Here is a 13,923-nt window from a genome sequence, read left to right as displayed (position 1 = left end):
TTTTTATGTAGATTAATTTTGAAACATGTAAGATATTTTAGATTCGGATAAGTGTCACTTTTAGGTGACTCTGGCACACGTTTTTCTTCATAATTTTCCTGGTTGGAACGAACTAATGCTATTTCTGTCTGCTGCAGAAGCATTTTATCATTGTGGCATTTTTAAGCCAACACCTGGTGTACATGCTGTACAGTTTTAGTCACTCTGTTTTTCTTTGCAATAGGTTTTCCCCTTGCCATTTGGAGAGTCTTTTTCACTTCACTGTTGGCCAACTGTTTTTTTCCTGTGGCACCGTGTGTCTTGTGCCACATTTATAGAAGCCTTTTTCCTCACATAGCTACATACTAAAGCACACACACTAGAACATACAAAATTTTTTCTATAGTAGATAGCATTCGTGTCCCTCACCATTTTGTGTAACGTGCCAGCAACCACATCTGTTGGCCTGAGGGTTCTCTCTGGCCCCTAGGGTCTTACTGCTCACCCGCAGCAGGTTATTTAAAAAGTGTCATAGAATAATTCACTCCTTGTCCCTAACCCTTATTCAGTGACTGAAGGAAGTTGGTGTATAAATACCCAGCTCCTTCACTCTGGGGTTAAGGGTGAGAATTCTGAGTTGCCCATCCTGCACCAACTCCCCAGTTTTTCCAGAGAGCTCAAGCTCCAGTTTCTTATGGGATAAACCTGCTTATTCACATACTCTTTATTGGATATCTTCCCTTCCCCACTCATCTCTGTTTTCTTCCCACATCTACTACCTCCGTTTGAATCCTTAGCTCAAATACTGCTTTTGGGGGAGCCCCAACTAAAACATATGCACATATCTAATTTTTACAGTAGTATTTCCTTAGTTCTAAACACTCCTTTACTTACTAAATCACATTTTCTTTCTGATACTGTTGAGAATCCAAAGCTTAAAAAGATCAGATTCTATCAGATAAACTGCTGCTTCTCTGGGACTCCCTTCCTTGCCTCCAAGTACATTGTATTTGAGTAGGGGGGCAGGGAAGAGGGTAGCTGTGAGTGTGTGTGTATTTACTGTTTGTGTGTGTGTGTGTGTGTGTGTGTGTGTGTGTGTTCAAGGGGATGGGAATGGATGAATATGTATGTTTATACATGTCATGTATCAATAACATGTGAAGGAGAAATTGTAGGGAAGTCATTTTAAAAGGATTTAAAAATTAAAATGTTAGGTATTCACTGGAAGGGTGGTACACTTCTTTTAATGCTTTTAACTTGCTTGGAGCTGAGAACGATTAGTGATGAAAAGGAAACACAATCTTGTTTGTGTTATTAAATTATAAGTTGAAACATATGTAGCAACAGGGTTGAGATCTGCACTATAATCTAAGTGTTGTCTTTGCAGTTAGGTAAGAACAGAAAATCACTTTGTTCTCTGTATTTCCCTGTAGGGAAGTAGGATTTTGCCCTAAAATCTGCTCTGACAGGTGTTTTCAGAGTGTGTGTTTGTGCAGGGGGCTGGGGAAGGGAGATGGGCAGAGGATACATATGCATCACAAAGCAAAGTCATCTTGCCCTCATGTTCAAATGCTTGTTTTTCCATTTCCTGTTACTTTCCTTAGCTCCCAGAATCTAGTGGTGGTTTACTTTGTGTGTTGCTGTTTTCCCCTGTTGTGCTGGGAAGGATGAGTTGCTCTCATCTTTTTAGAGGCAGAGGATTACAAGACCCAGGGAAGAGGAAAGTATTAGCAGAATAGAATTATGCAGATTATTGCATACACCAATTTCATCATCCCACACTGAATAATCGAGAGTAATTGTATAAATTATCTTTGACGGTTGTATTTAGAGCTTGGAGTATCAATATCAGGATTTTAGTTACTACTTCATGCTACTTATTTTTCAGAAAGAAAGGTTACAATTTAAGAATAAGACACAAGATCAATAGCAAGAAAGCCTAGAAAAAATTCTGGTCTGATGATTCAGATCATGATCCTGGGAAGTACCAGTGTTTTCACTTAAACTTTAGATGGAGTTTCTGTTTGTCCATCATCCTTTATAATGGACAGTGGTGCCAAATCTTATTTATTGATAAAACCAGGGATGGGAAACTAAGATGGGTCATTTGGGATGAAGGAGATTGTATAGCACTCGGAAAATCCTAGGAGCAGCAAATCCCACTAATGCCCTACCAGCAGGCTTCAAGGCAATGCAGCCAGCTGATCCAGGAGGACTGTCTTAGATTTATAGTGCTGTGGATCCGCAGCTAAAGTTTCAAAATAATAACATGGCATTTGTCTGTCAATAGCTCCCAAAACTCTATAGATTCCATCTATTCTCTGTCACTTCTGCTAGAAGGTGACTGGGGAGAAAGTGGTAGAGCTGGCGACAACCTGAACTGTGAGCTTTGCGCTTGTTCTTGCCAATGATTTGTGCTGCTCAAAGATATATTGTGACCTAAATTCAAAGCATGCCCAGTGTCAATATTGGATGTTTGTTTAAAATCACTAATAATAGGGCCACCTGGGTGGCTCAGTAGTTGAGCATCTACCTTTGGCTCAGGTAGTGATCCCGGGGTCCTGGGATCGAGTCCCACATTGGGCTCTCTGCAGGGAGCCTGCTTTTCCCTCTACTTGTGTGTCTGCCTTGCTTTCTGTGTCTCTCATGGATAAATAAAATCTTTTTGAAAAATCACTAATAATAGAACTACCAGAAGATAGAAAACTTAGCACCTTTGGTTATTTTAACTTCAAGTAAGTGAGTGTCAGTCCTTAGTCAAATTCCTGAGAAAGCGGTTTTTTCTTTCTTGTAGAGATTTATCTTTCTCTTTATGGAGGCACTTCTGCAGCCACCACCTCCTTTACCCTTCTTGTAGTCAACTGTTTTAATTTCTCATATACAAGTAGGCCCCCATATTGTAATATCCTGAAAGCACTTCCTATGTAGTTGGGAAGAAACAACCTAGCAGTTAAGTCCAATGTCATACATCAGTGGAGTTCTGCTGTGAGGCTTCTGGGACTTTAATAGTACACAGATTTAAGGAAGGAAAGAGAAAGCAGGGGCCTTGTGAACCTGGGCCTGGGGAGCTGGTAGTTCTTAAGGGATATATCACCAAGGAGGTTAACATCCCTGCCCACAGTGCCTGGATAGGACTCACCATAGCGGGGGTTAACAGCTTAGAGCCTGATGAGGGGCTTCAGCGGGACTGGATCCTAAACTTGGTTATTCCCCTTCTGAGCTGTCAGTTCAAGTCCTCTAAGATTTATTTCCTCTTATGCAAAATGGGGATAATAAGAGTACTTTTCTCATAGGTTGAGGTTTAAATGAGATAGTGTGTAATCCACTACCTGGAAATTAATGTCAGTTGATATCATTCTTATTCTTGCCAATGCTAATATCCCAATATGTCCAGGATGTTAGATGGGGCGCAGGAGCAGGCAGGCAGTGTTTGGTACTCAAAGTCATCAAAGTGCAGGTAAGATGATTAATCAGGAAAGGATCCAGGAACGTTGACAGAGGTTGTGGGACACATAGAGGGAGATGTGTGGCAAGATAATCTGTCTATCTAGGGAAGAAGGAGATACTTAGACTTCGGGAAATGAATTCAGGCTCTGATCATGTGGGCTGAGGTTGCTCAATACCACCATGGTACTGAGGTACAAACTTAATCCTGATGAACAAACATTGCAAGAGTGAGGATGAGATAGTTGGGTACTCAAGACTCACGTCATGCATGCCTGCTATCAAGTCCCCAGTAGGACTAAATTTAAGACCAAATGGTGAGACTGATGTTTTTGACTGATGCATGTGGAGTCTGTTTAGGACCTGGTAAGGGGAGTGATTTCCAAGAGAAAAACATTAATGAAGACTGGTGAAGACAAGGGCCTAATATCTGGCCTGGTTGGAGGGTCACTCCCATACTCTCATCAATGCTTGTTGTTATCTAACTTTACCCAAGTTCTTTCCTTGGACATCAAGACTTATAAGTCTCTTCCAATGACTAAGTTAGATTTCTAGTTCCCACACCTTTGGTTTGATTTGGCAACACTGGGTACTCTAGTTCTTCCTTCTATGTTGTATCCAGATCTTATGACTAGTTCACTGTGAAGTCCTTGAGGAGAGGAAAACATCTTCTCGATCTTTGAATCTTGAGCCTATACTCTGTGTCAGACATCCTAGAGGTTCAGTAAATATCTTTGGAGTGAGAGAATAATTACATCGTGACCCTCTTGTTCCTTATGTTTTAATACAGCCCTCTGTATAGTTATAGATGGCTATATAAAAAGACAACATGGGTAAAGCCATGTTGTAAGCAAATCAGAATCCAAAGTTAAAACACAAATCATATCTTGGCAAGCTTCTGGAAAGGGCTTCTAGTGACTTTTGTGACTTATTCAGTGGTGACTATTTTAGCTATTGAGAAGACGAAATAAATTTCACTTTTTTTTTTTTTTTTACAAACTGTAATAGGCCCTAAATCTCTCATGTACTAATTTTTTCCTATTACCTAACTGCCTGAAGAGGCAAAAGCTGACATAAGTCTATCCTATCACCTTCTGTGTTCTAGAAGCCTCCTTAGTTCTTAATCTTGTCTTCTCCTGGATATATCAATCCCTTACTAAAAAAGAGATCACAAAGTGTCCAGAGTGCCTTTTGGAAACTCCAGAGAATACAGTAAATGCTCTTAGTTTGAAACCTAAATTCTCTTTTATATTGCTTTAATTCCAGCATTAAATAAAGAAATAGTCTCAAAAAACCCCCCAAAACAACAACATTAAAAAAAGAAATAGTCTCAATGTGAAGGTAATTAACCAGTATGCTTGAGAACCCTTAATAAACTGGTGTGGAAGCTGCTATTGGTGCCTGGATCTCTCTGCTTGAGGACTTCTCTGGTTACAGAAGCAGTCTGAATCAGTGGTAAGAGGAGAACAATATTGCTAGGGACTTAATGCTTCTGTGAGCCATCTATAGGTAAAGAGTTGATGTATACATATCTGAGATATTGCCTAGAAGTCCCCAGCAGTTCCTTCTTGAGCCCAGTTGGCCACAGTACACACTGTAGTTGCTTATTTCCCTTCCTTACTTTATCTACCCACTCAGCTACCAGTGCTCTCTGGGTTCACCTCCCAAATAAATTATTTATATTCATATCCAAGCATATCCTTGCTTTTGGGGAACCTAAATTAAGACACGAGAAACAGACATGAATAGTCAATATAATTTGCTACTGGATATTAAGATGTGCCCATAGAGGTAGAAGCAGTATACCTAGGTCTTAGTATTCAGATAGAACCCATAATGCATAGCAATTCATTGATAAACTAGGGCAAAATACAGACAGCTGGTGGTTCCCCAACTCCTCTATAGTCCCCACTTTGACAATTTAAATGAACGTTCTTTTCTCTGAGGTTATGTCTTTTATAAAATGATGGTTGCAGTACATGGTATTTGGGGTTTTTTCCCCTCTCCTTTTTAAAAATAAAATTACTCCACGAATGATAGGTTGGCAACCATATAATATTCCCAGCGACAAGCAATTTTCTTTTTTAGAATTGAACCTGTCTGTGAAAATCCAAAAGTCTTGGAATACAGTTGTCATGGAAGATGCAAGACATAGAAAGTATATAGATATTTTTGTGATTGCTGGCTACACATCTGTGAGGAAATCCATTAAACCCTTTTGAGTGAAGCAAGTGTGTCACTGACCTCACCAGCTTCTTCTAAGATCTAACAATCTTTGAGTTGTCGCGCTGCAGGACCTCTCAGACTGTAAAACTACAAATGTTCTCTTTGGTGGCTTTTCATCTCTCCTTTTTCACCCTTCTTTGCTTCTCTAAGGCCTGCCATAAACCCACCCCAGTCCATTGTTTTCCATTATACAACATAGCCTTTCTGAGGGCATGAAACATCTCTTAATCATCCTTAATCTGTGATATGGAGGGGAGGGAGAATTTATTTAATGTGGAATAATTCTAGCATCTTCAAATCATGTATCAGAATCATTTGGTAGAGACTGGCTGAGTTGGTTAACAGTGGGGTGAGACATACAGCCCAAGGAGCTAGTGCTCAGAAGTCAGTTACAGAAGAGAAGGGAACTTGAGGCAGAGAAGATCTAAGCAGAGGCCTGTTGCTCTGGAAGGTACAAAGGAGGCTGACTACATGGATTCAGCAAAGGCCCCAAACTAGAGTCATTCTGAGGCTTGACCACTTGTCCTCACATGGTAAATTGAGCTTCCAAAACATAAAGTGAAGAGACAAAAAGAATATATATGTAGTCTTGTAAGCGAGTAGGTAACACAGTGCCCTGGGAGTCTACCAGGGGGCTAACTCATGGCCTCCAACATGGGAGGAAGAGGGTACCTGTGACCTGCCTGCTCTTCTAGAATGGGAGAGAAAAGAAGTGGATGTCCAGATGGAGACCTAGCTTCAGGCTGTTGGCTCAAATAGAGGAGAAAAAGAGCTTGTATCCACGAGAGAGGAGGAACACGGGATGGTGGCTCAAAGATCACTGTTGAGTTAGTACATGTATCAGATCCCTGAAGTGTTTCACTTTTTATTCTTTTTTACAGTTGGTGTTTCCATGAACCCTTCAAACTTTTACACTTTGATCTTTTTTTAACTATTTTTAAAAGTAATCTGTTTTAAATATTAAAAATTGGCTAAATATGGATGCATGAAAACAAGTAAACAAACCACCAGTCATTTCTAAAATTTTAAGATTTGTTGTTTCTGTTTTTCTTCTTGGGTATTTGCATATACTTTTGTGGATTTTAATAACAGTGACACCATGAAATAGGAATATTTGTACCTTGATTTGTTCCACATAACTTTATGTTGTATTTTCCCTATATCATTCGTTTCTAAAAGCATAATTTCTCTAATGGACAAAATGCCCATCTTTCTTAGCCATTTGCTGTGTGTTTGGCACTTCACTAGATGCTGAAGTTACAGATGCAAATGGAACTGAGCCGACTCCAGCTTTCTTGATGATGGGGACGTTAGGATGCAGTCTCAAGTATTGGGATTAGAGGTTCTCAGTGATGTCTCATTGATTGTGCCATCAAGCTTGAGGCAAGCATTGTTTGTGATTTAGATGCCTTCACATAAATGCTCGTGCATACGGAGAAATACATCAGTACTTCTAAGGTCCTCAAAGTTCTCAGTTTGGTGCTGACCTGTTCTTAAACTTCACTGTAAACAGAAATAACCCAGAGAGAGGCCATGCTAACTTTCTGATAACAGTGGGCAGGAAAAACTCCACATCGAGGAATAACCAAGGTTCTTTCTAATCTTAATGTTGTGATGGTAATACCACTCCTTCTTCCAAAATTCCTGTTCAAAGAGAGTTGCCCTTTTAACCCAAGTCTTCCTCAGTTTAAAGATTAATTTGTTTATTTTAGAGAGTGAGTGAGAGTGGGCCAGGAAGGGCAGAGGAAGAGGAAGAGGGAGAGAGAGAGGAAGCAGAGTCCTACACTCAGCACGGAGCTGACTGACAAGGGGCTGGATCCCTGAGATCATGACCTAAGCTGAAACTGAGAGTTGGAGGTTTCACTGACTGCACTACTCAAGTACTCCACACCTTCCTCAGTTTATAAGGTGGGTTTGGGGAGGAGAAGTCCTTACATACAGATATACTTCATTTACGACGTCAGGAAGTGTCTACGTGAGGGCTTTATGGTTGTATAGATAAATGTATTAAAATACATTAAAATACATTGCCTTTTTCCAAGGTAGCAAAGGTTTTCTCTGATAAGTAAGTCTAAATAATTATGAGTACCCCAGAAGCCCCTGTCCTCCCCACTTCCAGTCACTAATCCTCTCTCCCCAGATAACTACTATCCGAATTTTTTTAAGATTTTATTTATTTATTCATGAGAGTCACAAAGAAAGAGGTAGAGACATAGGCAGAGGGAGAAGCAGGCTCCCTATGGGGAGCCTGATGTGGGATTCGATCCCAGGACCCCCGGGATCATGACCTGAGCCAAAGGCAGACGCTCAACCACTGAGCCACCCAGGCATCCCCACTATCTGATTTTTAACAGCTTTATAGAATTAGCTCTTCTTTGTGTCCAGATTGTTTTGCCCAGTATTATGCTGATGAGATTCATTCATATTTTTTAGTGCAGTTTCATTTTCTTCACTTGCACTGTTGTCTATATTGCATTATAATGAATATACCACAATTTTTTTTTCCATTCTACTCTTGATAAACATTTAGGATTGTCTTTAGTTTTTGATGTCTTAAGAATAATGCTGCAATAAATATGCTTGTAGAATCCTGTGATATACGATATGCATGCATTTTTGTTGAGTATATACTGGGAGCAGAATTAGCCATCGGGAATGCACATGTTAAGCTTTGGTAGATACTGTTTTCCAAAGTGGTTGTACCAAGTCACACACCCACCAGAAGTACATGGGAATGCTACTTGCTTCATGTCCTTGCCAATGCTTGATACTGAGCATATAGGTTTTGTTTTTGTTTTTTAATCACAGTATTTACAGGAAATAATCAAGTTGCAAAATTTTGGCCAGTATCTTCAGAGAGCCTTTACTCATCTTTTTATTAATAATGTTTAATCAGAGGACATAAAACTGGATACTTTATTATTCCATTCTTATTAAAGATGCAAAGAAGTTATTTCAGAAATTAAGTGTTTTTATGAGTTTGTCTTCTTCCCTGTCCTCTGAACAGAATTTGTGCACAAATATTAGTTTTCCCCAAAACTCACTTAACAGATAGCTAATAGTAGCAAACAGCTGCAATTCCTTTTTACTCTGGAAAATAATTCACCTTAGCTCTGCTAAGAAAGTGCAGTGAAAAGACAATTGAGAAATTAACTTTAATGTCTCTATCATTTATCTTTGTCACAACAATAAACCTATGACAGAAAAAAAACAATTCCGTTAAGCTAGGTTTCAAACCTACTTTTATTTTCCTGCTTTGATATCTTTTTGACTTAAGTTCTTGAAGAGAATTTTTTTTTAAGTTCCTGATGAGATTTAAAGAACCCAGTCTCTAGATTTAGCTAGAAATCCGTACCTGGGACATGAACAGACATTTCTCCAAAGGAGAAATGTACAAATGGCTAACAGACATGTGGGAAAAAATGCTATAAATCATTCATCATCAGGGAAATATAAATCAGAACTACAATGAGATACTATTTCACACCTGTCAGAATGGTTCAAATTAACAATACAGGAAACAACAGATGTTGGTAAGGATGCAGAGAAAGGGGAACCCTCATACACTGTTGGTGGGAATGCGAACTGGTACCACTATTCTGGAAAACAGTGTGGAGGATTCCTCAAAAGTTAAAAATAAAACTACCCCCACGATCCAGCAATTGTACTACTAGGTATTTACCCAGAGGATTCAAAAATACTGATTCAAAGGAGCGCATGCACCTTCTTTATAGTAGTATTGTCCACAATAACTGAATTATGGAAATAGCCCAGATGTCCATTGACTGATGGATGGATGAAGGACATGTGGGGTGCGTGTACACACACAATGCAATATTACTCAGCCATCAAAAAGAATGAAATCTTGCCATCTGCAATGACGTGGATGGAGCTAGAGTATATGATGTTAAGTGCAATAAGTCACAGAAAGACAAAATACCACATGAATTCACTCATATGTAGAATTTAAGAAACAAAACAGATGAACATGGGGGAAGGGAAGGAAAAATAAAGTAAGATAAAAACAGAGAGAGGCAAATGATAAGAGATTCTTGACTATGAGAACATAGTCAAGGGTTGATGGATGGGAGGTGGGTAAGGGGATGCACTAAATAGGTGATGGGCATTAAGGAAGGCGCTTGTGATGAGCCCTGGGGTGTTGTATATAAGTGATAAATGACCAAATTGTACTCCTGAAACTAATACTACACTATATGTTAACTAACTTGAATTTAAATGAAATCTTGGTAGAAATTCCTATTTGGAATCTGGTTAGAAATGAAGTATCTGTGAACCTGTGCTCCAGCCACAACTACCTGTGAATCTGCATTTTAACAAGATCCCCCAGGGATTCATTATATAGCAAAGTTTGAGAAGCAGGATTAGCCCTGCATTTGCTACTTGGGTAAACAAAGAACTCAGTCCTCATGGGTGTTCAATTAAAATAGCATCAGGGGTCACAGTCCTACCTTTTCTCTGCAGGGCCACATCCCAAATATTTGAGGCTTTCTGGGCCACATGGCCTTGCCACAACTACTCAGTGCTCTCTTTATAGAGTGAAAACAGTCATGGACAATATATAAACAAATTAGTATGTCTGTGCTCCAAAAAAATATTTATGGAACAATTTGAATTTCATATATTTTTCAAGTTTCATAAAATAACTCTTTTTTATTTTGATACTTTTTCAAGTAGTCTAATCACATAAAAATCCTTAGCTCAACAGGATGTTCAAAAACAGGGTGCTGGATATGGCCTGTCTGCCATAGCTTACTGAATCCTACTCTAGGGTTTGTATTGCTGATAAGCCTTGTGAGGGCAGAAACCTTGTCTTGCTTTCACTATTGCTTCTCTAACCTTGGCATAGAGCTTCTGCTCAAAAGTACTTCTGGAATGAAACAGTATTGCCACTGTAAAATTATGGAGTGTGACAGAAATCTTCAGTTGAAATTTGAAGGGCTTTATTTCTTTTCTTCAGCATTCAGGTATCCTATGCCTACTGTGTGTTCTGCATTGTGCAGAAGAAGATAATGTTTACTGGACCTGATGCCAGCAAAACAGGAGAAAAACTCATTAACTTGTCATTCATCTTACACCACAAATGTCCTACATTCAGGACATTGGGTATTAGTGTAGTAAATGCATGTGTCTATGAATAGCCACAGTTATTATCTGTCAAGCATTCTGATGAGAAAATCAGGAGCATAACTTAACAATGAAGTGGGAGATATATTTTCCCCCTTTCCCAGGAGCAACCATAGAACAGCTAACATTTCTTTAGATAATGCGCAATAAATTATGCATAAGTGCAGAATTATAAACAAGTCAAATCTTACTCTGCAACATGAGTTGATATAGTACTTGCTGGTAACACTTGAATTTTTAAAAATCATTCTTATTCTTAAAGTAGATAGGCATCAATTAAAAATTTTAGACATACACAAAAGAATAAAGAAGAAAATAACCAGTGAAATGATCACCAAGCTTACCAGTCTTGACATTTAATTGCCCCTTCCCTCTCCCCAGCTTCTTTCTCTACAGTCACCACACAACAAAGCTGCAAATTTTGGAGCCCATCTAATGGCATTATACCATTTTTAGTTATCTAGTAACTGTGTGACTTTGGGCAGTTACTTAGTATCTTCATCACACAGTATGTCCTCAGCAAAAATAATATTACTCTGTGTGTGTGTGTGTGTGTGTGTGTGTGTGTGTGTGTGTGTGTATAATTTATCTGTTCATGTGTTGACAGACATGATTGCATGTCTTGGCTTATATAAATAATGCTTTAATAAGCAGGGGATATAAATATCCCTTCAGGGTGCCTGGGTGGCTCAGTCAGTTAAGCATCTGCCTTCTGCTCAGGTCATGATCCCAGGGTCCTGGGATTGAGCCCTGCTCGGCTCTCTGCTCAGTGGGGAGCCTGCTTCTCCCTCCCCCTCTGCCTCATCCCCTGCTTGTGCATTCTCTGTGTCTGTCTCTGTCTCTCTCTCTCAAATAAATAAATAAAATCTTTTAAAAAAAATCCCTTCAGTTGGGAATTTCATCTCCTTTAGATATATATACCCAGAAGTGAGATTGCTGGATCCTGTGGTGGTTCTGTATTTTATTTTTTGAGGAACCTCCATACTGTTGTCCAGAGTGGCTGCATCAATTTCTGTTCCTACCAGCTGTGCCACAGAGTTCCCTTTTCTCATCCTCATCAGCACTTGTTATCTCTTGTCTTTTTTATAAACAGCCATTCTTTTTTTTAAGGTTTTATTATTTGACAAAGAGAGTGGGGGAGGGGAGAGAGAGAGAGCACAAGTAGGGGGAGTGACAGAGGCAGAGGGAGAAGCAGACGCAGTGCTGAGCAGGGAGCCGGACCTGGGGCTCAATCCCAGGACCCTGGGATCATGACCTGAGCCGAAGGCAGACTCGTAACTGACTGAGCCATCCAGGTGCCCCTTTTAACAGCCATTCTAATAGATTGGATATATTTCACTGTGGTTTTGATTTGCATTTTCCTGCTGACTAGTCATGAGCACCTTTTCATGTATCTGTTGGCTGTTGGTAACTATTATTTGGGAAAGTGTCTATTCAGGTCCTCCGCCCACTTTTTAAATCAGATTATTTAATTTTTTGCTGTTGAGTTCTCTGAGTTCCTTATATGTTATGGATATTAATTCCTTATTAGATAGATAGATGGCAAATATTTTCTCCCATTCTTTTTTTTTTTTTTTAAGATTTATTTATTTATTTATTCAGAGAGAGAGAGGCAGAGACACAGAGGAAGAAGCAGGCTCCATGCAGGAAGCCCCACGTGGGACTCGATCGCAGGTCTCCAGGATCACACCCCGGGCTGCAGGCGGCGCTAAACCGCTGCGCCACCCGGGCTGCCCCTTTCTCCCATTCTTTAAAGTGACGGGCACTGAAGGGGGGCACTTGACGGGATGAGCACTGGGTGTTATTCTGTATGTTGGCAAATTGAACACCAATAAAAAATAAATTTATCATTAAAAAAATAAATAAAGTGCCTTTTCATTTCATTGAGCATATCTTTTTGCTGTACAGAAGCTTTTTTGTTTGATGTAGTCCCGCTGGATTTTTGCTTTTCATGCTTGTGCTTTTTGGTTGTCATAGCCAAAAAATCATTACCAAGACCAGTGCCAAGGAGCTTCCCCCCCCAGTTTTTTTCAAGTTTATGATTTCACGTGTTACATACATGTCTTTAATCCACCTTTCAAGTTTATTTTTGCAAGTATTGTAAGATAGGGGTCCAGTTTCATTCTTTTGCATGTGAATATCCAGTTTCCACAACACAGTTTATTATGTTTTTGATGGAGGCACTGAGTTTCCTAAGTCTATTCCGTAGTTCTTTTTTCTCTCTTTTGTTCAGTTTCATTATTTTCCATTATTGTATCTTCTATATCCACGTATTTGTTCTTCTGCTTCTTCCATCCTTGTGTTCATTGCATCCAGTCTGTTTCGAATCTCATTGTATTTTTCATTTCTGTTTTTTGCCTCCCTGAAATCCTCCATGCTTTTCTCAAGCCCAGCGAATATCCTTAGGAGTGTTGCTTTCAATTCTCCATCAGTCATATTATTTAACATCTATTTTGCTTAGATCTCTGGCTGTGGCCTAATCTTGTTCTTTCATTTGGGATGAATTCCTCTGTCTTTGCTTTTTGTCTAAGTCTCTGCCTTCTTCTCTGTGTCAGAGAAGCCTTTTGTGTTTCTTGCTCCTGAGACTATGGCTTTATGAAGAAGAGGTCACGTGGTGCCCAGGGCCTGACCCTTCAGGAAGTGTCTCTGGTGTGTGGTGCATGGGCTCCGCTGCTGTGTTTTAGCTGCCCTGTCAGGCCAGTCACCCGCAGAGGCTCCCCTTGCCCGCGGTGGGCAGTGTTTGGTCCGTTAGCCACAGCGTGGGGAGTTAACCAGGTGTGCTCTTATCTGCTTGTTAAATGAGACCTGATACTACTTCCATTAGAACTGAAGCCTTTCAGAGCTCTCTGGTCAGGAGACGTGGTGTGGGCAGGGGCTTCCGCTAGTCTCCTGGGAAAGGGGCCCATTCAGCTGAGACTGAGGGAAACCTGACTGGGAAGAAAAGTACCAGCAGAGCACAGGGGTGTGCTGCTTCCCACAGCTGGGCGCCTCCATGTTGATGCTGAGGGACAGGGGAGGAAAATGGTACCAGCCAGCTCCTTTGTCCCCAGAGAGGGGTCTCTGTGCTTGCTGCTCCCAAGGAAGCACTCCCAGAAGAGCAAATAATCTCTCCACTGTGTGCCTCAGGCA

The sequence above is a fragment of the Canis lupus genome, chromosome X, assembly GCF_011100685.1.
Source record: "Canis lupus familiaris isolate Mischka breed German Shepherd chromosome X, alternate assembly UU_Cfam_GSD_1.0, whole genome shotgun sequence".
Classification (NCBI taxonomy): domain Eukaryota; kingdom Metazoa; phylum Chordata; class Mammalia; order Carnivora; family Canidae; genus Canis; species Canis lupus.
The sequence above is the reverse complement of the archived record's forward strand: the minus strand, read 5'-3'. Positions refer to the sequence as shown.